The sequence below is a fragment of the Onychostoma macrolepis genome, chromosome 10 (genome assembly GCF_012432095.1).
Source record: "Onychostoma macrolepis isolate SWU-2019 chromosome 10, ASM1243209v1, whole genome shotgun sequence".
NCBI lineage: Eukaryota > Metazoa > Chordata > Actinopteri > Cypriniformes > Cyprinidae > Onychostoma > Onychostoma macrolepis.
In genome coordinates this window covers 3,671,936-3,699,913 of record NC_081164.1, presented here as the reverse complement: position 1 = coordinate 3,699,913, position 27,978 = coordinate 3,671,936, and positions in this window count along the sequence as shown.

Below are 27,978 nucleotides of genomic sequence, written 5' to 3'. Positions count from 1 at the left end.
CCCAAAATAACTCAACACACAGCCATTAATGTCTAAACCGCTAACCACAAAAGTGAGTAAACCCCTAAGTGAAAATGTTCAAATTGGGCCCAAAGTGTCAATATTTTGTGTGGCCACCATTATTTTCCAGCACTGCCTTAACCCTCTTGGGCATGGAGTTCACCAGAGCTTCACAGGTTGCCACTGGAGTCCTCTTCCACTCCTCCATGACAACATCATGGAGCTGGTGGATGTTAGAGACCTTGCACTCCTCCACCTTCCGTTTGAGGATGCCCCATAGATGCTCAATAGGGTTTAGTTCTGGAGATATGCTTGGCCAGTCCATCACCTTTACCCTCAGCTTCTTTAGCAAGGCAGTGGTCATTATCATGTTGGAATACAGCCCTGCGGCCCAGTCTCCGAAGGGAGGGGATCATGCTCTGCTTCAGTATGTCACAGTACATGTCGATATTCAAGGTTCCCTCAATGACCTGTAGCTCCCCAGTGCCGGCAGCACTCATGCAGCCCCAGACCATGACACTCCCACCACCATGCTTGACTGTAGGCAAGACACACTTGTCTTTGTACTCTTCACCTGGTTGCCGCCACACACGCTTGGCACCATCTGAACCAAATAAGTTTATCTTGGTCTCATCAGACCACAGGACATGGTTCCAGTAATCCATGTCCTTAGTCTGCTTATCGTCAGCAAACTGTTTGCAGGCTTTCTTCTGCATCATCTTTAAAAGAGGCTTCCTTCTGAGACGACAGCCATGCAGACCAATTTGATGCAGTGTGCAGCATATGGTCTGAGCACTGACAGGCTGACCCCCCCACCCCTTCAACCTCTGCATCAATGTTGGCAGCACTCATAAGTCTATTTCCTAAACACAACCTCTGGATATCGCACTGAGCATGTGAACTCAACTTCTTTGGTTGACCATGGCGTGGCCTGTTCTGAGTGTAACCGGTCCTGTTAAACCGCTGTATGGTCTTGGCCACTGTGCTGCGGTGTTTCAGGGTCGTGGCAATCTTCTTATAGCCTACGCCATCTTTATGTAGAGCAACAATTCTTTTTTTCAGATCCTCAGAGAGTTCTTTGCCATGAGGTGCCATGTTGAACTTCCAGTGACCAGTATGAGAGAGTGAGAGCGACAACACCAAATTTAACATACCTGCTCCCCATTCACAGCTGAGACCTTGTAACACTAACGAGTCACATGACACCGGGTAAAGAAAATTGATAATTGGGCCCAATTTGGACATTTTCCCTTAGGGGTGTACTCACTTTTGTGGCCAGCGGTTTAGACATTAATGGCTGTGTGTTGAGTTATTTTGAGGGGACAGCACATTTACACTGTTATACAAGCTGTACACTCACTACTTTACATTGTAGCAAAGTGTCATTTCTTCAGTATTGTCACATGAAAAGATATAATAAAATATTTACAAAAATGTGAGGTGTGTACTCACTTCTGTGAGATACTGTAAGATGTGGGCTTGTCCAGATCATTGGCAGCAGCTTCAAAAACACTCCAATCAGTAAGGTCAGAAAAGGCTTTTAAATTCTGCTCTGCTTCATTAGTCCATCTTTTAACAGTCCTTAAAAGAGGTTTAGCTGATTTCAGTTTCTGCCTGTAGGTCGGTGTAAGATGAACCCAACGGTGATCAGAGAGTCCTAAAGCTGCCCGTGGGATGGAGTGATATACATATTTTATTGCTGTGTAACAGTGATCCAATATATTACTGTCTCTGGTGGGACATGTAACATGCTGTCTGTATTTTGGCAGTTCACGGGAGAGATTTGCTTTATTAAAGTCCCCGAGAATGATTAAAACAGAGTCTGGGTGTTATTGTTCTGTCTCTGTGATCTGATCAGCGAGTTTCTGTAAAGCCAGGCTCATGTGTGCTTGCGGTGGAATGTAATTATCACGAGAATGAACGAGCAAAACTCCCGCGGTGAGTAGAAAGGCTTACAGTTAATGAAAAGCGCTTCTAGATCAGGACAGCCCATCTTCTTTAACACTGTTACATCTATACACCACCTTTCATTGATGTAAAAGCATGTCCCGCCGCCATGTGATTCACCAGATGGATGCTAGGCAGCGCTGAAAGAAATCCACGCTGTCTGAGCTTCACGAGCACGCCGGCTCGCTTCCCTCGTCTGCGTGTCCTGAAGCATTTGATCAGCACCGCTGCTCCGCCGACTACAATGTCCAGCAAAACATCAAAATAGTCGAAAACCAGTGAAATATTGGGTGGTGTGTACTGCTGAATGTCCAGCAATTTGTCTCTGCTGAAATTGATTGCAGGGATATAACTAAAGACAGGACAAACAAAAAAAACATAAAAACAACTGCGGAGCACGCCACAGGGCTGCCATCAGCCTTTTCTCTCAAAGCCGTGGGTGCCATTGACTGACATTATATGACTGACAGACTGCAACGGTTTGAGTTAAAAATCTTTGTTTGTGTTCTACTGAAGAAACAAAGTTACCTACATTGTGGATGCCCTTGGGGTAAGCAGATAAACATCAAATTTTCATTTTTGGGTGAAATATCCCTTTAACCAACATAGTACACTGCATACTAACTAACTAGCCAATCATGAATGTTTACCGAACATAGTTGAATCCCTATTGTTTGAACCATGTTGGTTCAACAATATAGGACTGTTTTAATGACATCACATAAATGTGGTAGAGTAATAACTAGCTAATTCATCGATTTGAGATCTTCAAGATGCTGCTGTAACAAATATGACACCTGGGGCCTCATTTATAAAGCGTGCGTACGCTCAGATTTGATTGTAGAGTGTGCGTACGCTTAAATCCACGCCAGCGCTCATATTTATGAGCCGTGCTCAAACAACAGGTTGTAGACTTACAGGATCGCAATAGGCACAGCAATCTGCGTCTGGTCGGATTGCCTGAAGGTTCCGAAAAAGAACGACCCTATCGGCTTTTTGAAAAGAAAGTGGGTCCCGTCTCTGGCGGGCAAAGAGATTGAAGTGGAGCGAGCGCATCGCGTGTACACAGGGCTCTCCTCAGATCGTGCTAAACCACTGGTTTTCATCTTCAAACTGTTGTGGTACATGGACAGGAAGCTCATTTTGCGGGCCACCAGACTCCACGCCCCGGTGAAAACATCTGACGGAGCAACGCTGTCGTCCTTTCCAGATTTTTCTCTGGTCACTGCAAAAAGAAGAAGTGCATTTGCCCCAATTAGGGAGGAAATGAGAGAAGCTGGCATCCAGAATTTTCTTATTTATCCTGAAATGCTGAAGGTAATTCTCAATCAAGGTGAACATAAAATGCTATACTCCCCAGAAGAAGCAAGAGTTTTTCACAGATCTCATTTGTCCACCAACTATCAGTGAACTTCAGCTGGACATTTGCTGTCCAATCGGAGAAGAGATGCTCTAAATGGTTAGGTGACAGTGTCTTTCACTGTTCACTTTATGGTCACTTCTTAATTTATAGTTACTAGAAGCTATCATTGTGCATACAGTATCGCTTACTGATTATGATAATATTTTATTTATGTTTTAGTTGTATTCCTTCTCTCTCTTTTTTTTTTTTTTAAATAGAGATACTACTTAGTCAATATGTGACTATGGGGCCAGTGTTGGTGCTTCAGTAATGTGCAGGTTTTTGTTGATGCCACGGACCATATTAAGGGGTGCTGGCAGATAAAAATTTGTTCTTGGTTTGATCTGCCATAGTCCATGGGAATGTGTTTGTTTTGGGGTTTTTTTAATAGTGATGGGAAGGGTGGGGTTTTCAAACTTGTGTTTTGTCTTATTATGCAGTAATTCTGTTCGATACCTATGACTGACCTTAATATTCTAAGTTGTAATATTAATGGCCTAAATGGCCCAAACAAATGTACAGGTTTTCCGGATTTTTTGTGAAGAAGAAAGATTGATATAGTGTTAGTTCAAGATTCCCATTTGAAAGAGAATATTGGTGCGGAAGACGTTAAATATTACTATTTTAGATAAAGGTTGTGATATAGGCATTAGAATAACACATATAAAAATAATAGTGGAGAAAAGGAATATTGTATTTCTTTTGGTCTATGCCCCTTGTACCCCTGACCCTACTTTTTCTCTGTTTTGTCAACCTATCTCTTGAAATTTTCGGATTTTGTATTGGGTACAGATACGAATTGTAATGTCGCTCTCAAACTTTTTGTTTGTAGTGTAATCTCTGTTCGCAAGGATCTTTAGGCATGTTTTTGCATTGTTTTTTTTGTTCTCACCTTTTTGGTCTCAGTTCTCAAAGGACCTGTTATACTTGTTGGGTACTGAGATATGTTTTTTGGGATGACTTTTGGGACTTTACCTTGTCCATCCGATAAAGATGTTTACTGTTAGCTGCTCTCACAGCAGCGAAAAAAGAAATTGTCAACCGTTGGAATCCTCCTCACACAATGGACAGACGAACCTGGACTGTGTATTTGTTGGACATTATCTTGATGGAACTTTCAACTTCTCGTATGCATGGATCTAGTATGGAAACTGTGGGTTTATGGCATTCAGCTTTTGATGTTGTGTAATCTTTTCTAGAATCCTTGTATAAATTATTTTATTGTGGGTGGGGGTGGGTTCTAAATTTACACAGTTTTTTTTTTTACTGCTGTTCCCAGAGGAAAGAAAAATAATAAAAAGTTAACAAACAAACAAACAAACAAACAAACAAAAACAGCAGGACATGCAAAAATATATAGGTTGAAATGGATATATATTTTATGATGGCGATTTAGTGCCACGTCAAAAAAAAAATTAAAAATCTAAGATTACGAGAAGTCGTAATATTTCGAGAATAAAGTTGAAATTACGAGAATAAAGTCTAAATATTACAAGAATGAAGTCAAAATATTTAGAAAATAAAGTCAAAATTATGAAAATTTATTTGTAGCAATTACGAGATTAAAGTTATAATATTTTGAGAGTATATTAGCCTATTGCCCATGCAAATGGTCTGGATTGGGAGCAACGGGAGAAATTCCAAAGTCTCAGCTTTCAAATTCTGTCAGTTTTATAGCAAAATTCAAACAATATGTCTTACAATAATGTGTTTTTAATGTGGCGTGACAGATCGCTGTATTCACTTCAGTTTAAGAGTCAATCATCTTTCCGATTACAACAATGAGACATTTGTTTCATTAAATTAGGCTGTACTGTTTTTTTTTCGTGCCTTCTGATGTTACTTTCACTTTTATCTTGCTATAAACTTGAAATAAATAGGAAAAACACTCTCAATCTGGGCCATTTGCAGGCGCAATATAGTCTATACTATCAAAATATTATAACTTTAATTTATAAGATTTAAATTCTCAAAACATATTGATTTTATTTTCGAAACATTTCGAATTTATTCTCAAAATATTTCGACTTTATTCTCGAAACATTTTGACTTTATTTTTGACAAATTTTGACTTCATTCTTGTTATATTTCACTTTATTTTCGTAATTTCGACTTTATTCTTGAAATATTACAATTTTAATCTCGTAATTGTGATTTTTTTTTTTATTTTGTTAACATGGCACTAAAACACCGTCGTAATAATGAATTGTAACATATAACCTAGATTGAATTACATGTTAGCCTGCTTATTGTGCCCAACACCTTGGTCTCTTGAAGTCAAAATATCATACTAACAAGAAACTATGCTACTGACCATGTAAGTTTGCAATGCTGTTTTTTTTTTTTTTTTTTTTAATTTTTTATTTAATCTATATATTCGGGAAATGCCGAATTGTTCAACTGTGGTGGTAACAATGTAACTTTCGACTATAGCTGGCTAAAGATGTTTTTGCGAAATGAGCCCCATCGCAAACTTTTCCAGAAAGTCTGCTTTAGCAAACTTCTGAACGGAACTTGTTTTAGTCTGATTTTGTTCAAAATTACATCACATCAGTTCATTCTTCAGTCTCTCTTAAACTATATCAGGGCCTTAAGTATGAACAGTTTCATAAGGTCAAGACAGATAATCATTGGTGTTCTTATGGACGTCTTCTCGACTCAATTCTCCAATAAATGTCACACCACATATCTTTATGCAGGACATATTTACAGTAATTTATAAAAATTGCATGGTCACTCTTCAGATGAAATCGCATCACAAAGTGAGCTCACGTTCAAAGTCAACTTACCAAAAAAGTTGGTAAACGTGGCAATTTCACCGATTTGAACATGAGTGAAATCTGTGTGAGGAAATCATTCACATTTACTCAAAACTCATGATCACACAGATTCATGTTGAAACCAATGGATTTCACTCATCTGTAAATTTTACTGTGTGATTGAACAGAACAAAGTGCAATGAGGATCATATTCACATGACTAAGCCAAAAGTCTGGATAAACAAGAATACAGACACATACAGTAGATTTCCCCAACCTCAGTCAAACTCAATGAAATGGAGGTGAAGTTAGCCTGGGAGGCTAGCTGACCTGCCAGAGTTCAAGCCTCAAAAGTCAGACCACAAAGCTTGGCAGAAACTTACTAAGATGAAATATGTGAGCGGTGTCAAATAGAGGAGTAATTCACCATTGCCGTACACCTGCTGTCTCCGAATCCACAGAGCCGAGCATGACTTTCCCCACGCAACAGTTACTCAGTCAAAGAATGTGATGTATGCCCATAGAATAGGGGAGCATTGTCTGTCCATGTAATTCTGGAAACAACTGCACATCCTCTGACAAATGGGCTCCTGTATATCTGGATGGGAACACAATATTGGATTCGTTGTGCTTGTTACCTAATCTTTTTGTCGTTTAGGATACAATAAGATGAGTTTAACCTAATTACTTTCAAACAATGATCATCTATTGCAAAACTGTTTAGTCCAATGACAATGGAGGTCAACAAACAAGTAACAGAAAACTACTAGATCTCTTAAAAACTTATCTGCAACCTCAAAGTTTCCAATACAGCCCAACAACTATTATATTGTGGACAATTTAGTTAAAAGCATAATTCACCCCAAAAATATAATAATGAAAGTCAGTGGAGTGTTGTTTTGGACATTGACTTCCACTATATTAACAAAAACTTTGTTTGGTCCCACTTTATATTAGGTGGCCTTAACTACTATGTACTTAAATTTAAATTAATAATTTGGTGCAATGCACTTATTGTGTACATACATGTTTTTACATTGTTCTTATATTTTTAAAAAAAATACCTATATGTAATTACATCTGTAATTAATTTCTGTAATTACATTCATAATTATGCTGTTGGCCCATCCCTTACACCTTAACCCACCCTTAAACCTACCCATACCACCAAACCTGTCCCTAACCTTACCCGCACCCCGCCTCAGTAGCAGCAATAGTGTTTTGCAATACAATATAAACACAATAAGTACTTATTTTTTAATGTAAGTACATAGTAGTTAAGGCCACCTAATATAAAGTGTGACCCTTTTTTTTTTTTTTTTGTGGTCCGCAGAAGAAGAAGAAAAAAAAAGAAGAAAGTCATACAGGTTTGGAGTGACGTGGGTGAGTAATTGCTGACTGAATTTTGATTTTTTTTTTTTTGTAAACTCTATGATTTACACAGTAAATCAGTTAAGAGAAATTTGATATCAGTAGCAAAATAGTAATGATGAGCTCAGACATCATCTTTCTAGAGGAAGCATGGTGTAAACTTCTAAAAGAGCTGCTTCCAGAAGTCTTAGATCCTCTTTTGGCTATTATTAATTCATCGTTGTCATTAGGATATGTCCCCAAAACCTTCAAATTGGCTGTTATTAAGCCTCTCATTAAAAAAACACAACTTGACCCCAAAGATCTAGTTAATTACAGACCGATCTCAAATCTCCCTTTTCTGTCAAAGATACTAGAAAAGGTAGTATCCTCACAATTATATTCCTTCCTAGAGAAAAATGATATCTGTGAGGAATTCCAGTCAGGATTTAGATCGTATCATAGTACTGAGACTGCTCTCATTAGAGTTACAAATGACCTGCTTCTATCATCTGATCGTGGTTGTATCTCTTTATTAGTTCTACTGGATCTTAGCGCTGCGTTCGACACTATCGACCACAACATTCTTTTGAATAGACTAGAAAACTTTGTTGGCATTAGTGGAAGTGCCTTAGCATGGTTCAAATCGTACTTATCTGACCGCCATCAGTTCGTAGCAGTGAATGAAGAGGTATCATATCGATCACAAGTGCAGTATGGAGTACCTCAAGGCTCAGTACTAGGGCCGTTACTTTTCACGCTTTATATGTTACCCTTGGGAGATATTATTAGGAGACATGGTGTTAGCTTTCACTGTTATGCTGATGATACTCAGCTCTATATTTCTTCGCCCGGTGAAACACACCAAATTGAGAAACTAACGGAATGCATAGTCGATATAAAAAACTGGATGACAAATAATTTTTTACTGCTAAATTCTGAAAAAACAGAGGCGTTAATTATCGGATCTAAAAACCCCACATGTAATAACCTAGAATATTATCTAACACTTGACGGCTGCTCTGTCAATTCTTCTTCATCAGTCAGGAACCTAGGTGTGCTGTTCGATAGCAATCTGTCATTTGAAAGCCATGTTTCTAGCATCTGTAAAACTGCATTTTTATCTCAAAAGCATATCTAAATTGCGACCAATGCTCTCAACGTCAAATGCAGAAATGTTAATTCATGCGTTTATGACCTCAAGGCTAGACTATTGTAATGCTTTATTAGGTGGTTGTTCTGCGCTTGATCAACAAACTACAGTTAGTCCAAAATGCAGCAGCTAGAGTCCTTACTAGAACCAGGAAATATGACCATATTAGCCCGGTTCTGTCAACACTGCACTGGCTCCCTATCAAGCATCGGATAGATTTTAAAATCTTGTTAATTACTTATAAAGCCCTGAATGGTTTAGCTCCTCAGTACTTGAGCGAGCTCTTATCGCATTATAGTCCTCCACGTCCGCTGCGTTCTCAAAACTCTGGCCGTTTGATAATACCTAGAATATCAAAATCGACTGCGGGCGGCAGATCCTATTCCTATTTAGCACCCAAACTCTGGAACAGTCTACCTAACACTGTTCGGGAGGCAGACACACTCTGTCAGTTTAAATCTAGATTAAAGACCCATCTTTTAGCCTGGCTTACACATAACGCATTAATACGCTTCTATTATTCAAATCCGTTAAAGGATTGTTAGGCTGCATTAATTAGATCAACCGGAACCGAACACTCCCCATAACACACGATGTACTCGTTACATCGTCAGTTGAATGGCATCTACGCTAATATTTGTTTGTTTCTTTCCTAGTCTGTTTCTCAGTCCGTATCCGATCAGATGGTGGATCAGCACCAAGAGATGATGTCTACAGCCCTGATCGTCAGCGGAGACCAGGACACCCAGATGACCCCAGAGATATATCCCTAGATATATCAACCAAAAATAACAAAATAACTAAAATATAATAAAATACCTAACTACATAATACTACTATTGTTAGAAATTGCAACAAAATTAAAATAGAAATATAAACTTTTGAACTGCGGGTTTCGTCTGGTCAGAGGAGAACTGGCCCCCCGACTGAGCCTGGTTTCTCCCAAGGTTTATTTTTTCTCCATTCTGTCACAGAGGGAGTTTTGGTTCCTTGCCGCTGTCGCCTCTGGCTTGCTCAGTTGGGGACACTTAATTTCTAGCGATTATCGCCGATTTGATTGCACAGCTACTATTTAAACTAAACTGAGCTAGACAATGACATCTCTGAATTCAATAATGAAATGCCTTTAACTGAAAATTGAGTGTTTAATCTTATCATTATACATTACTGACACTCTATCCTCCAATTTGATACTGTTAAGTGCTTTGACACAATCTGCATTGTAAAAGCGCTATATAAATAAAGGTGACTTGACTTGACTTGAATCTTAATTCCAAAACTGACTTCTCCAAATTCAAACCAGATCAACTGGAACAAACTCACCAGGGGCCTGTTTCATAAAACAAGTTTACCGACTAAACAAGGCTTATTTCAGTTAGTCTGACTCATTTTGAACCAAATCAACTGACAATAAGTCAGACTAACTGAAATAAACCTGTCTTACTTGGTAAGCTTGTTTTATGAAACAGCCCCCAGGTCTATTTGGGCCACATTGGCTCAAATTCAAATGACAATCTCTATGTTTCGACAAAAATAATTTATACATGTTTTTAAGTGTGGTCCTGAAGAGAGCCAGCCTGAGGGAGTCTGTGTTTTGGAAGAAGATGTTTACACCACTACCCATTATGACAGTGTATTGCTGTCTTTTCCACAAACCACCAAACTTCATCACACTGAGCCTTTCTTCATGGTAACGTTTCCCTAGATGTGCTTTATAATAATGTTTTTGCCCCCAAAACATTTATACTTGTACATGTTATTTATTTCTTTATTTTCCCAGATGTTGCTCTTTCATTACTCGGGTGACATAATATTGCAGTTATGGAGTTATTACTATGACAGTTTTAGCAGATAAAAGGTAAATAAATATGAGTTTGTTGATATATATTTACATTAAAATTATTATAATTAATGTGGAGCGTATTGCTCATGTAATATTTTATTTTTGTGATGTGATCTTTTTTTTTTTTTATGATTATTAAAATATATATAGTTCAAAGGTTTGGGGTCGGTAAGATTATTTGTTTGTTTATTTGTTTGTTTTCTGAAAGAAGTCTCTTATGCTCGCCACATCTACATTTATTTGATTAAAAAGACAGTAAAACAGTAATGTTTGTTTTTTATGTGAATATATGTTAAAATGTAATTTATTCCTGTGATCAAAGCTGAATTAGCATTATTACTCCAGTATTCAGTGTCACATGATACTTCAGAAATCATTCAAATATGCTGATTTGCTGCTACTTTATTATTATTTTTTTAAATTTATCCCCTCCTCCCCATGATTCTTTGATGAACAGCATTTATATAAGCTATTTTTTTTTTTTTTTAAATCTTCATGAATTTAATGCATCCTTGCTGAACAAAATGTTATATATAAATAAAATAAAAAATAAATAAATAACACAATCTTGCAAGAGAAAGTCAGGGAAGCAATAGACTGCAGTAAAAGCCTCAATTTGTCCTCAATTTAATGTCACTACTGTCAAGAAGTATAATTCGAGACATTAACAAGTGATTTTCTTTCCTAAAGCTGTATGTGCTACAAATAGAGTTGTCTTTGAAAAGCTTTCTGAATACATTTAGGAGTATTTATCGCCATTTTATTGCCAGCAGAGGTGTCATTTAACAAGAAATCAGAAAATAACAGCAAAATTTGCCTCTCAAGGTCACCAGACTGTTCTCCAAATACAACAAACTTTATGCTTCATTAGAGCATTTAAACTAACATGTAGATACACTTGGCTTGGCCAAGACAGTAAATAATTCAGGTTTGTTTATGGACAGCGACTCCAGTCTGTGTTGACGTGATATTCACTGTTTCTTTGTATTACAAAGGACGTGACCTTTTAATATTCACATACCTCAGAGAATAACCAATTCAGTTGTTCCTGCTGTAAGCAGGGGCTGAAACAAAGGCAAGCGGCATAAACTTGAAACACAGAGACCTTCTGGCATCCTGCGTAGCTGCCTCACACCCTGCAGAATCATTTAACTCAGCCTGGGAGTTGCAAAAAGGCAGCATGGGAGTTTCCTGGGATGGCTGTTTTATACGGCCTCTCCGTGAAACGCCGTTTCAGTGACCCGATCAGCCTGAGAGCTCACGGCGGCTCGTAAAAACTAGGACATGGAGCAAAAGGAAAGATGCTTTTCAAATTTATGCTGTGCAATTATCTGGAAGCATTTCATATGTTGCATAGGCATTCACATAGGTTTTATAGGATCTTATAGGCATGCAGATAACGTCAGGAGTCTTTTATAATAGGCTGTGATTTCTTATATCATAGAAGCACATATAGGGTATTATTAGTGAGTCATGATTTTTTTTTCAGCAGGTTTTGCGTAATAATCCTCCAGTGCAGTTCAGGCCGACTCACATGGCACAGGCACATGACACACTTCCTGTTTTTGTGCCCCATCTAGTGGATCAAACAGGGAAGACACAACTGTGATTGGTCCATGTTCTCTGTACTGCTTGCATACAAATTCCATAATACAGTATATTTCATTGCACATAACACTGCAACTTACATTCTACTTACATTTTATTTTACATACAGTATTGTATATTATATTTCTTCTGTCTGCTTCCATTGCACTGACATTATTGTATACTACAGTAATAATTTTATAAAATACATAACTGATTTATAGAATAAACACTACTGTGTTTGGTAAGGAGTTTGAGCTTGGTAAGGTTTATATATATATATATATATATATATATACATATATATACATACAGCGGGTAAAATAAGCATTGAACACATCACCATTTTTCTCAGTAAATATATTTCTAAATGTGCTGTTGACATGAAATTATCACGATACTCAAGTAATCCATACAAACTAAGGAAAAAATACAAATAAGTTCAGAAATTAAGTTCTGTCTAATAAAATAGAATGACCCAGGGAAAAAAGTATTGAACACGCTTACTGAAATTTATTTAATACTTCGTACAAAAGCCTTTGTTGGTAATGAGAGCTTCAAGACGCCTCCTGTATGGAGAAACTAGTCGCATGCATTGCTCAGGTGTGATTTTGAGAGTTTCCTTGGGTGTGTGTTTGGGATCATTGTCTTTCTGAAATGTCCACCCTCATTTCATCTTCATCATCCTGGTAGATGGCAGCAGATTTTTATCAAGAATGTCTCGGTACATTTTTCCATTCATCACACTTCTAAACAATTCTACATGCTAATTCCAGGTTTTTCTGGAGCTCTCCACAAGTGATCATTGGCTCTTGGACAACTCTTCTGATAATGATTTTCACTCCTGTCAAAATTATTGCGAGGAGCACCTGGTCGTGGCTGGTTTATGGTGAAATGATGTTCTTTCCACTTCTGGATTATGGCCCCAACAGTCTTCACTGGAACATTCAGAATTATAGAAATCCTTCTGTAACCAGTGCCATCAGTATGTTTTGCAACAATAAGGTTGCGAAGGTCTTGAGAAAGCTCTTTGCTTTTACCCATCATTAAATGTTTCTTGTGTGACACATTGGTCATGAGACACCTTTTTACAGGCCATCAGTTGGGACTTAACCAACTAATATTAATTTCCACTGACAAGGGGCATGATTGCTTTCTAATTACTGATAGATTTAAGCTGGTGTCTTGGCTTCCCATGACTTTTTGCACCTCCTTTTCTTCATGTGTTCAATACTTTTTCTCTGTGTCATTCCACTTTATTACACAGAACGTAATTTCTGAACTTATTTGTTTTTCTTTCTTTGTATGTATGGATTACTTGGATTGTTACCGACATCTGGTAAAAATTTCTCAACAGCATCTTTAGAAATATATTTACTGAAAAAATGGTGATGTATTCAATACTTATTTTACCTGCTGTATATATATATATATATATATATATATATATATATACAGCGGGTAAAATAAGTATTGAATACATCACCATTTTTTCTAACAATTTTTTTCTATTTCCAATTCATGGTTAGAAACTATCTCTATCTATCTATCTATCTATCTATCTATCTAAATAAATAAATAAATATAATGGTGTTTTCATTATTAAAAAAAATGTTATCCACATTAATAATAAAATGAAAGTAAAATATGTATCTTGTACACTGTAAAAGTGATAAGTTGACTTAACTTAAATAAATTGAGAAACCTGTTGCCTTAACATTTTTAAGTAAATGATAATTAAAAAATAAGTTAATTGAACTGTCAAGTTCACTTAACTTTTTTTTTTTTAATTATTATGTACTTAATAATTTTAAGGCAACGGGTTTCCTCATTTTTTTAAAGTCAACTTATCACTTTTTACAGTGTACAAGATACATATTTTACTTTCATTTTATTATTAATGTGGATAACATTTTTTTTAATAATGAAAAACACCATTATATTTATTTATTTATTTATTTAGATAGATAGATAGATAGATAGATAGATAGATAGATAGATAGATAGATAGATAGATAGATAGATAGATAGATAGATAGATAGATAGATAGATAGATAGAGATAGTTTCTAACCATAAATTCACCAAGGCTGAATTTATTTAATCAAAAACAGAAGATGAAAAAACAAAAAAACAAAAACACAAAAAACAAAACAGTGATATTGTGAAATATTATTGCTGTTTAAAAGGACTGTTTTCTAATATGTTTTTAAATGTAATTTATTCCTGTGATTCTTTCTTTCTTTCTTTCTTACTTTCCTTCCTTCCTTTTAAATTTTATGATAGAGTCCATAGTGGCACCTTAAAGACACATACCTAAAGTGTACATATTAATGCCTAAAAAGTATAAAAGTGTACTTTTGAAAAGGTAACACCCAGTGACAGCTTTTGTACCTGTTTTCTGAAAGTGCAAATGTGGCCAATTGATTGCGTTCCACTGTACAATTAAAAATGGCAAGTTATATCAATAACACCATAACTAATATTTAATTTCTTTCTTGGGAAGTTAATAGCATAAAAATACTGATAAAAACATGTATAGCCTGAATGCACTGTAAGTCGCTTTGGATAAAAGCGTCTGCTAAATACATAAATGTAAATGTAAATGTAGCACAATCCTTATTACACTGTTGTCTGCTTAATATGTGGACATCACTGGAGAGCTGTACCAGATGTTTATATCCAGAATCTATCCATATAATCTTTTCAGAATCTATACATAGAATCTGCTTTTGTTCCTCTATTGTAGGTCCCTTTGGGTAAAAGTTTCTACTAAAAGCTTACATGTCAATGTAAATATCAGTTGCAAATTTAGGAGCACATCATCAGACTCAGGCGTTTGGGGTCAGCTGGAGATCACGGACGAGGACGCGGTGCAGGAAACACCTCAAGAGCAGCTGGGATCCAACATCCCACTGGAGCTTTATGACTCAAATAAGCTGAATACCATATGCTGGTGCACCATATTGAAAACTCACTGACTTTCACATCCCAGAGAGCTTGGCACTTTCTGTCAAGGTCAAAATATAAGGCTCTGAGAGTCTGACATTTTAAAGTTTAGCGCTATTTAATTTGTTTAATTTGGGAAAACACATTATCTTAAACTCTGAAGAATTGCATTCGGAATATTTTCAGACCTTTGTGAATACTTAGGTGGACTTATTGTGTATGCAATCCAGCATTTTCCGAATATTAACTAGGTTAATTAAACTCATCCACCATATGGTGTCTGGTACTTCAAGAGAATGAATCCCGACGTTTGGAGTGAAATCCGCGGACAGTATGTAGCTTTTGGCACAACGTTACCTCAAGCAGCAATGAATATTTCTCTCTGCAGCCTGCAGATCTCAAAATAACCGAGCTCCAATGAAAATATTATGACATATTTCATTTCAAATATCTCACCCTATGGTGAACTCCCAGAAGTGCGAAGGATGGAACATCAAGCTCCGCTTTAGATTACAAACCCAGACAACATGTAAACCCGGAAAACACATTTCGTTGTGAATTCTCTGTATTTTTGCTTTCTCGTGTACCTTCATAATCTCAGAATGCTGACATCACAGCCAGCGTTTCATTATGCAGTTATTCCCCTCAGAGTTGACCCAGCGCCTGTTAATTGGTCGCTCCATTTCAGCTCTGTTTAACTCCAGCACGCCATTCGCCTTGTGTAAGACCAGACCGACTAAATTAAGACGTCGCTCCTTAAGAAGCATGAGAAACGAGGAAGAGGAGAGAGTCTGACGTTGTAAAGAGAGAAGACAGAACTTAGGAGAGCAAACGATGATTTGAAGGTTACGGAGTTCAACCAGGAGTTGATGCTGTCTAATTAAGTCAGCTGGGACCGTGAAGCCGAACACATCATCCGCTTTTCTGGGTCAAACAGAATGGCTAAGAAGTGCTTTATGCAAGACATCCAAAGCAAATCCTAAATGTTTCATATTTGTTTGACACCAAATGCAGCAATTCAAAATATACCTACTCTCAAGTAAGGCTTTGAGACAGTTTTGCACACCATGAATTTAAAACTGCTAGCTCTGCTCTACTATATTCTGTAGGCTACTCTGATTCAGGACTTATATGGCAATACAAGCACCACGAGTACAAATTAAAGTGGTAGAAAACTCAGAGACATTAAATATATTTACTTAAATGCAGATGCCAATGCTTGGCCAATGCATTGCAACCACTGCGGTGGCAGAAAACTGTCAGTGGAAGAAGACACTGGAGTAAAATGTGCTTTTCATTTTCCTAAAGTGTTGAAGAGTTTATTTCAAGCCTAAGATTGAATGAGGTGAGGATAGTCAAGCGCTAAAAAAGAGCATTAGCATTATCTTACGGTGAATGAACAACACTTTAGCGATATTCAGCTGATTCACAACTCGGCACAAACAGAAATCAACTGCATTTTGAACATACCAGACTCACTGGCCACATAATGGTGTTTTTCAGTCCAAATATGTTGTAAAATAATCCAGTGAGTAAAATTTATGTATTCTATTGTAGTTCCTCTTTGACTTCCTGAGAAAAAAAAATGTCTAGTTTGAGCAAATGTAGTTTCAGTTTTTAAAGTGCTGCTTAATCTTGTTTTGGGGTTACATTTTATTAGTTTGTATGGAGCAGAGAGCTAAAGTGGCAAATATATATATATATATACAGTATATATATATATATATATATATATATATATATATATATATATATATATATATATATATATATATATATATATATATTGTACAGTGTCCTTGTTACATTACATAAACTTACTAGTAATAACCAGTAAAATATAAGTTATTATCATTATTGCTGCCAGTAAAATAATTATTTGTACAGCAACATTAGTTACACTATACAGGTGCTGGTCATATAATTAGAATATCATCAAAAAGTTGATTTATTTCACTAATTTCATTCAAAAAGTGAAACTTGTATATTATATTCATTCATTACACACAGACTGATATATTTCAAATGTTTATTTCTTTTAATTTTGATGATTAGAGCTTACAGCTCATGATATGAAATATTAGAATATTACTTAAGACCAATACAAAGAAAGGATTTTTAGAAATCTTGGCCAACTGAAAAGTATGAAAATGAAAAGTATGAGCATGTACAGCACTCAATACTTAGTTGGGGCTCCTTTTGCCTGAATTACTGCAGCAATGCGGCGTGGCATGGAGTCGATCAGTCTGTGGCACTGCTCAGGTGTTATGAGAGCCCAGGTTGCTCTGATAGTGGCCTTCAGCTCATCTGCATTGTTGGGTCTGGTGTCTCTCATCTTCCTCTTGACAATACCCCATAGATTCTCAGGTCAGGCGAGTCTGCTGGCCAATCAAGCACAGTAACACTATGGTCATTGAACCAGCTTTTGGTACCTTTGGCAGTGTGGGCAAGTGCCAAGTCCTGCTGGAAAATGAAATCAGCCTCTCCATAAAGCTTGTCAACAGAAGGAAGCATGAAGTGCTCTAAAATTTCCTGGTAGATGGCTGCTTTGACTGTGGACATCAGAAAACACAGTGGACCAACACCAGCAGATGACATGGCAGCCCAAATCATCACTGACTGTGGAAACTTCACACTGGACTTCAAGCAACATGGATTATGTGCCTCTCCACTCTTCCTTCAGACTCTGGGACCTTGATTTCCAAATGAAATGTAAAATTTACTTTCATCTGAAAAGAGGACTTTGGACCACTGAGCAACAGTCCAGTTCTTTTTCTCCACAGCCCAGTTAAGATGCTTCTGACGTTGTCTCTGGTTCAGAAGTGGCTTGGTAGCCCTTTTCCTGAAGACGCCTGAGCGTGGTGACTCTTGATGCACTGACTCCAGCTTCAGTTCTCTCCTTGTGAAGCTCTCCCAAGTGTTTGAATCGGCTTTGCTTGACTGTATTCTCAAGCTTGCGGTCATCCCTGTTGCTTGTGCACCTTTTCCTACCCAAATTCTTCCTTCCAGTCAACTTTGCATTTAATATGCTTTGATACAGCACTCTGTAAACAGCCACACCTTTCAGTAATGACCTTCTGTGACTTACCCTCTTTGTGGAGGGTGTCAATGTTCGTCTTCTGGATCATTGCCAAGTCAGCAATCTTCCCCATTATTGTGGTTTCAAAGAACAAGAGATACCCAGAATTTATACTGTAAGGATGGTCATTTATTCAAACTCAAATGTAAATATTCTAATATTTTGAGATACTGATTTTTGACTTTCATGAGCTGTAAGCTCTAATCATCAAAATTAAAAGAAATAAGCATTTGAAATATATCAGTCTGTGTGTAATGAATGAATATAATATACAAGTTTCACTTTTTGAATGGAATTAGTGAAATAAATCAACTTTTTGATGATATTCTAATTATATGACCAGCACCTGTAGTATTTAATGAAAAAAAAGCCACCTAATCATCTAATCAATCAAATGAATGAATAGACAAATAAATGAATAAACAAACAAACAAACAAACAAGTGAACTGTAAGTAGCATACCTTAAAATTGTATTGCTACAATTTATTGCTACATTATTGCCACAATACAATAAGTATGCAATTATAAGTTAGTTACACTGTAATAACAATACATTACCCATAATTTAATGATTTCAGCAAGCAAAATTATTAAATGATGACACACTATTTAAATGTTTGAATATTCAGTACGCCAAGAGCCTTAAAATGCATCTAATCAATCTGTCACGAATCTGGTCTGCACTTCCATTCACCCTCCACCGGAGGTCACTAGCTCACCACATGGACTTCACACCACACATCACAATGGACTCCAATTCCCATCATCCAACACTGATCACAGCTGTCACCAATCACTCATTGCACTAATCACACGAACACCTGATCCCACGCACACACTGATCACACACCTTATATAAACCCTGGACTTTGTTTCACTCGTTGCCGAGTATTGTATGCGTTTACCGCTCCCCTAGCCGTAGCAACTCTACAGAGCCCCTGTTAGTTTTCCTAGTTTTCCCCTGCTTGTTTTGGATTGTGGTTTCCCCGTGTTTGTTCTAGCCTGTGTTCCCTGGATTAACCCTTGCCTTGCCATTTGTACACTGTTTGCACCCCTATTGGATTCTAGCCCGTGTTCCCTGGATTATCTCTCTGCCTTGCCCACTGGATACTGTTCGCCGATCATCGACCTTCGCTTGCCCTAGTATTACTCTTTGTCTTGTCCCTGCCATACCTGTTTACCATTGCTTGACCCTGCCTGTATTTATGACCATGCCTGTTAATAAAAGCTTGCACTTGGATCCGCACGTCTCACGTCTCGTCAGCCCCGTTACACAATCAAAATAAATAAATAAATAAATAAATAAACAAACTGTAAAAAGTGCACATTTAAATTGCCTTAACCAGTAAAAATGTTATTAGTTACTTCTGTTACCACTGCTGCTACAATACAATAAGTATGTAATTATAAGTTAGTTACACTATATTAACAATAATTACCCATAATTTAATGCTTTCAGTAAGCATACTGATTGAATGATGACACAATTTGGAAATGTTTGAATATTCAGTGTAAATAAATATATAATGTTTGTTAAACTATAATAACAATAATTAACAATTATTAGCATAAAGATCGAATGATGACACATTTTTGAAATTATTGTATTTTGAGTGCTCCAAAAAATTACATGTCCAAGTATTCAGATTTATACAACCCGAATTCCGTAAATGTTGGGGCATTTTTAAAATTTGAATAAAATCAAAACTAAATGAATTTCAAATCACATGAGCCAATATTTTATTCACAGTAGAACATAGATAACATAACACATGTTTAAACTGGGAAGTTTTGCAATTGTATGCACAAAATTAGCTCATTTGAAATTTGATGCCTGCTACAGGTCTCAAAATAGTTGGGACGGGGGCATGTTTACCATGGTGTAGCATCTCCTTTTCTTTTCAAAACAGTTTGAAGACGTCTGGGCTTCGAGGTTATGAGTTTCTGGAGTTTTGGTGTTGGAATTTGGTCCCATTCTTGCCTGATATAGGTTTCCAGCTGCTGAAGAGTTTGTGGTCGTCTTTGATGTATTTTTAATTTAATGATGTGCCAGATGTTCTCTATAGGTGAAAGATCTGGACTGCAGGCAGGCCAATTCATCACCTGGCTCTTGTACTACGAAGCCATGTTGTTGTAATAGCTGCAGTATGTGGTTTTGCATTGTCCTGCTGAAATACACAAGACCTTCCCTGAAATAGACGTCATCTGGAGGGGAGCATATGTTGTTCTAAAACCTTTATATACCTTTCAGCATTCATAGCGCCTTCCAAAACATGCAAGCTGCCCATACCGTCTGCACTTATGCAACCCCATACCATCAGAGATGCTGGCTTTTGAGCTGAACGCTGATATCACGCTGGAAGGTCTCCCTCTTCTTTAGCCTGGAGGACAAAGCGTCCATGATTTCCAACAAGAATGTCAAACACTTTTCCACTTTGAAACAGTCCATTTTAAATGAGCCTTGGCCCACAGGAAAAGACGGCGCTTCTGGACCATGTTAACTTATGGCTTCCTTTTTGAATGATAGAGCTTTAGTTGGCATCTGCAGATGGCATGGCAGATTGTGTTTACCGACAGTGGTTTCTGGAAGTATTCCTGGGCCCATTTAGTAATGTCAATGACAAAATCATGCCGATGAGTGATGCAGTGTCGTCTGAGAGCCCGAAGACTACAGGCATCCAACAAAGGTCTTCGGCATTGTCCCTTACGCACAGAGATTTCTCCAGTTTCTCTGAATCTTTTGATGATGTTATGCACTGTAGATGATTTGCAAAGCCTTTGCAATTTGACATTGAGGAACGTTGTTTTTAAAGTATTCCACAATCTCTTTCACAGATTGGAGAGGCTCTGCCCATCTTTACTTCTGAGAGACTCTGCCTCTCTAAGACATCCTTTTTATAGCTAATCATGTTACAGACCTGATGTCAATAAACGTAATTAGTTGCTAGATGTTCTCCCAGCTGAATCTTTTCAAAATGTATTGCTTTTTCAGCCCTTTGTTGCCCCCATGCCAACTTTTTTGATACCTGTAGCAGGCATCAAATTTGAAATGAGCTCATTTAGTGGATAAAAGTGTAAAATTTATCCGTTTAAACATTTGTTATGTTCTCTATGTTCTATTGTGAATAAAACATTGGCTCATGTGATATGAAAGTCTTTTAGTTTTCATTTTATTCAAATTTAAAAAAATGTCCCAACATTTCTGGAATTCGGGTTGTATATTCAGCATATCAAAGGAGGGTGAAAACAAGTCAGTTTTTACAAATGCTTGTTTTCTTTAGAAAAAAAAAAAAGTTTGGTCCCACTTTATATTAGGTGGCCTTAACTACTGTGTACTTACATTTAAATTAATCATTTGGTGCAATGCACTTATTGTGTACATACATGTTTTTACATTGTACCTATAATTTTAAAAATACCTATATGTAGTTACATCTGTAATTAATTTCTGTAATTACATTTATAATTACGCTTTTGACCCATCCCTTACACCTTAACCCACCCTTAAACCTATCCAAACCACCAAACCTGTAACTAACCTTACCCATATCCCACCTCAATACCAGCAAAAGTGTTTTGCAATACAATATGACCACAATAAGTACATTGTACTTATTTTTTGATGCAAGTACATAGTAGTTAAGGCCACCTAATATAAAGTGTGACCAAACGTTTTGTTGGTTTCAAACACAAAGTTCAAAACTGTATTAAATGGATGTTTAATATATTAAATTAACTAATTAATTGACCAATTATTGCATTAACTGTATTTTTCTGAATTATTTTCATTCATTAATTTTATCCTCCAAATTCTAATTCCGATATCATACTTTGTAATAGCTTTCGTATAAATAAAAATTAAAATCACATGGGCATAAATGTAGGGCCAATAGCAAGGAGTCATGTGGAGAGGAAAAAATAAATAAAAATGAACCAACATTATTAAAATACTAAATGTAAGGTTGGGGCAAGTTGTCACATCATTATTAAATGTACTTTAAAAGACCTTTAACAGTGTGCCAGGTAATTTTCAAGCACTCCAGCAGTGCTGTACCAGTAGGAGGCAGCAGTATTTATTGTATCAGACAGCTGAGTCCTCCAGAGGCAAGAGACAGGCAGATGTGTTGTGTGTGTGTGTGTGTGGGTGTGTGTGCATGTATTGGGGATCTTCTTGCAGGAGACTAAGCGCTTTTAGGGGGCACTATCGTGTTTGTTTATAGCAGTGAGATGGAGGTGTAATTAAATGGGTAAGCTACACCATGCTCCCATTAGTATTGATCCACTGCTGTATGGTTACACCTACAAAGCAGCCCCTTGCCGGCAGGGAAAGGGAGTTTTATGTTTCCTCCAATCGGCAGCTTTTTTATGTTTAATGGATACATTTTATCCAGTGGATATAATGGTAGCTGAGAGACCACCCAGAAGAGGGACTGTTAAAATGGTAGGTTAGCAGCTCTCATGCCACAATAGCTCAACACTGAAGAGTCACATACTCGCTTATCATTAAACGAGGATGTGTGCAATGTGATGGATAACATCAGCTCGGCTATTGTAATGCTCATCAGTGTGTAATCTGGGAAAGGACACCTTTGTAAAGCAATAATCATAGATTTGTGGTGTAATAGCAAAATTTGACAGCAAGTTGCAGGTCAAAAACACTATTAGTGTCGCTCATCTTCTATAAATAGCATCACACTAATATAATCATAATGGATCCAGATACAGTATAAGTTTTTTTTTTTTTGTTTGTTTGTTTTTTTAAACCATGAATGGGTTTATGTGGAGACTGAAATGCCATGCCTTTAACGGTTTCACAGGCTAATAATAATAATAATAATAATAATAATAATAATAATTATTATTATTATTGGTTCTTAGTCATTAGTTAATAGCCTACACTAACTAGTAAAATGTTATTAGTTACCATTATTAACATAATTTCTACCAATTCAATAATTATACGTAATTAGAAATTAGTTACACTATAACAATAATAAATAACCTTATTTAATTGTTTAGGTAAAACATTATTTAAAAAAAAAATTGGATAATTTTTGAATTTTCAGTGCTCCAGAAACCTAAAAATCCATCTAATTTGTTAATTATTAAACATAATTAATTAATTGATTGAGTATTGCATGAACTGTTTTAAATTAATATTTTTTGAAATTCAAAATGCAATATCATATTATGCAATAGCTGCTGGTGTATGTTATAACATACGTAAACACAGTGTGCACACTAATATTCAGAATAATAATTATAATTCTAACAAACATTATGGCTTTTGCATGAGCAAAATTGACCCAAATATAAGACGACCCTGATTATAAGACAACCCCCTTTTCAGGCTTTTTGAAAACCAAATCTTGTTTTTATTTTGTTTTGTTTTTCTCCCTCTCTATGTAAAACACATTTATTCTTAAATTATTTTCATATTGCATATTTTTCCTAATTTTTGTTTTGAAAGTATGGTAAATACTGGTAAAATGGACCAACAATGACATTATATATTTTAATTATTATTACCATATACCATAAAAATAACAGGTAGCCCATCTGAATTGTGTAACATTTAGGCAAACCATCTCATAGTAGCCTACCAAAATTTTATTAAAGGGATGGTTCACCCAAAAATGAAAATTTGATGTTTATCTGCTTACCCCCAGGGCATCCAAGATGTAGATGACTTTGTTTCTTCAGTAGAACACAAACAAAGATTTTAACTCAAACCGTTGCAGTCTGTTAGTCCTATGTCAGTCAATGGGCACACAATCTTTGGGAGATAAAAAAACAAACATGCACACACAAATCCAAATTAAACCTTGCGGCTCGTGACGATACATTAATGTCCTAAGACACGAAACGATTGGTTTGTGCGAGAAACTGAACAGTATTTATATAATTTTTTACCTCTGATACCTCGCAATGTCCAACTGTCACAACATTCGGTGCGTGACGCGTCAACCTGCTCTGGCACATAGATATATATACATAGATTCCTCATTAGCGACGGTTTCTATGAGCCATGATACGTAAGGATTTACGTATATATCTATGTATATATACACCTATGTTCCAGAGCCATTGATGCATCATGCGCCGGATGTTGTGGATGAGCTCAGGATGGTTGGACATTGCGGTGTATCAGAGGTAAAAAATGTAAAATATAAATACTGTTCAGTTTCTCGCACAAACTGGTCGTTTCGTGTCTTAGGACATCAATGTATCGTCACGAGCCACAAGGTTTAATTTGGATTTGTGTGTGCATGTTTTTTTTTTCTGTCAAAGATTGTGTGCCCATCGACTGGCATTATAGGACTGACAGACTGCAACGGTTTGAGTTAAAAATCTCCGTTGGTGTTCTACTAAAGAAACAAAGTCACCTACATATTGGATGCCCTGGGGGTAAGCAGATAAACATCAAAGTTTAATTTTTGGGTGAACTATCCCTTTAATAGTAGAAGTGAAATCTTATTGTAGTCTTCAAATCTGGGTACTGTCTTATGTTTTAAAATCACTTACAGAGGAAGTTTGGTCCCATCAGGCTAACATGACAGTCACGACTCGTGCCACTGTAAGCTTTTCTTTTTCTTTTGTTTTCACTCGTGATCTTTACAACACACATTACATTACATATTTCATGGCACACTCGTTTTATGCGTTTTTTTGGCGCCACCTATTGTTGTAGGTGTATTATTGATATGTCAAAGTCTAGACCCTGAATATAAGATGACCGTGTTTTTTCAGATGTATTTCCAAGAAAATAACATCATCTTATATTCGGGTCAATACGGTATATGACATATTTATGGTCCTTTGGCATTCTTTTTGAAGCTTGAAAGCCTCAGTCCCTACGGGGGACTAATTGCATGGAAAAGAGTAATCAGTACTATTCCCCCTTTGTATTTCAAAAAGGAAGCAAGTCATAGGGTTTGGAGCAACACTTACATACAAAATTGGGCCTCTTTGCCTTTGGATGCACTTTACTTTTTATACCTGCCTGTGTGCAACAGATGCCAGGAAGAGCTGCGCAAGTAAACCGCACTCCCCTGACCTCAAGAGGTGCACTAGCAATGAGGCCTTTAGCTGTCTTTAGCGTCCTTGTTAACATAACCACCTCCCATAACGGAGACATCAGTTCAAATCCAAGGGTGTTCCACAAGGCTCTGTTCTGGGACCTCTACTTTTTTTTCTATTTTTATTACTGACTTACCTTTAATATATTAAAATTGTTCTGTACATCTTTTACTATTGAGCTTTAGATGACAACCAAGATTTTAATTTTTAATTTATTTTTTTAATAAATAAACTTATGTTTAAAATGTCTAAAATGGGAAGATCATTTCTTGTGTTCATATACTGTATGTACTTAAAATTAATATTGTACTGCTTTCTTCTAATTAGCCTTTGTCTCTCTGTGTGTTTAATATTTTTCCTTCAACTCCTCATGAGTTATAGTCCAAATTCATAATGTCAGCAGTCTAATTGATGCAAACAAGCATTTTTACACTTGTTCTGTATTCATGAGTTAAGACCACACTATAGTGAACATGTCTGGCAGCACTCAAGATGCAAATGACTGTGGATATAGACATGCTGCTGATCTGTCGCTCTAAGGCATCTGTACTGTATCTTAATACCCACAATTCAGAGCAGACCACATCCATGTAAAAATGGATAGCCTACATTCGCTGGCCTCCTCCTCAGTTTTTAAATTTTGTTATGGCAGTTAGCAAGAAGTTGAGCGAAGATACCTGACATCGAAGAACCTTGTCATTATGCTCTACATTACAACATCATTTTGACCCAATTTGTTCTAAAAAGTTATGTTTTTTACACAACCAATCAGGATGGTGTACTGACTAGCTCAAAAAAGGTAGTCTGTAGACTTGTGTGCAGTAATTCATTGATAATGTTGCTCTCCATTGTGTCTTTCAAATTGTTTTCTAAACTGAAAAATGCCACCATTAGTTTGGATATTGAAAATTCCTTACACAAGAGTATGCTATGGCTTTAGAACACATAGGGTGTACTCTCACTAGGTGTTTTGAAATCAGTTAAAAGAAAGGGGTGAGGTTTTACCGGACTAAATGATTTGAGAACTCCAGCCCACATCTGACATTTTTACTGTAAGATCTAGTTATGACATTTAGATTAAAAAAAAAAAATCTTTAAAAATTGAGATCTATGCATGGATGATTGGTTCACAAAAAGACTAATACGATGCATTTATAAACTAGATGAAGTGAATTTGCATTTCATATAGGATACACACTGACCACTTTAAAGGGATAGTTCACCTAAAAATGAAAATACCCCATAATTTACTCACCCTCAAGGCATCCTATATGTATATGACTTTCTTATTTCAGACAAATCCAATTGGAGTTATATTTAAAAACCTCCTGGCACTTTCAAGCTTTATAATGGCAGTGGGCTGGTGTTTGAGTGGTAAATAAAGGCCTTCTGTACTGAATCGCTTCATTTTTGTATGAAAAATATCCATATTTAAAACTTTATAAACATAAATGTATAGCTTCCACTAACTGTCGTACATGCACTTACAATAGAACGCCATTCTGGACGGATGACGTAGTATGTCATCGTAGCGTAAGCTCCGGTAAAAAGTGACAAACGTGGAAGTGCAGAGGAGAGAACAAAATAAAACACTGGTCACAAATTAGAAGTACAAAATTAGATTTGTAAAGAAAAATCTTGGTTTTCCTTTACTAAATTAAGGAAACTTTGCTTCCTTTGCTCCTGTAAACAAACGCTGGTTCTCACGAATCTAGCATATTGTCACTAAAGCTTTCGTTATGCCGACATCTAACGCGTATGTCAGTTAGCGGAAGCAAGATATTCCTGTTAATAAAATGTTAAATATGAATATTTTTCTTACAAAAATGCATTGATTCACTACAGGAGGCCTTTATTTAACCCCCCGGAGCCATGTGAGGCACTTTTTATTATGGATGATTTCACTTTTTATTATCGTATTATTATGGATGGATGTGCTTTATTGGACTTATTTTGGACTATTGGAAAATAACACCCACCCACTGCCATTATAAAGCTTGGAAGAGCCAGGACATTTTTAAATATAACTCCCATTGGGTTCGTCTGAAAGAAGAAAGTCATATACACCTAGGATGACTTGAGGGTGAGTAAATCATGGGGTAATTTTCATTTTTGGGTGAACTATCCCTTTAAGGTTCTTTAAATGTGCATTTTCCAGAGCCTAAGAGGATCTGTTCCATTTTTTTTCCTATGGAAAACAGAAGCTCAAATATTATGCCTAACATCTCCTTTTATGTTTCCAAGGAAGTCATTTGGATTTGGAACGACATCAGAGTGAGTAAAATATGACCTTTTTGTTTGTTTGTTTGTTTTTTGGAGCAAACTATTCCTGTAAAAGTAAAATGTCATTATTTGTTACAGTAATTGGTGTAAACAGGCAAGAAATAATGAAGATGTTTTCTGCAGACTTTTGCCTTATTTCTTCTACTTATATTTCCTCAGGCATTTATACAGAAGCACTGTCTCTTGAGGGCCCCCTATAGGGCACTTCTGCAAATTAATATCATATGCTATACTCCAGAACTCTGTCTGGCAGATTGCTTATTCTGTTTGTCAAAAGTTTAAGCTGATGCAATGAACTTATTTTGACCTTTTCTGTTTGCCAACGAAAAAAAAAAAAAAAAACTTCTACAGACTCACTGCTCCTTTGGGAAAGGTCTGACTTCTTTACTTCTTGTACATGCTGCATTTTTTGAGGGAATCGGCCAGAGAATGAATATGAATGATGTTATTCCCACCCAAAAGAAACACACACTGGTTGCACCAGTAGCTTTTGATCGGGACACAGGGCTTCATCGTAGAGCCCAGATGAAAGCAAAAAGGCCGTTT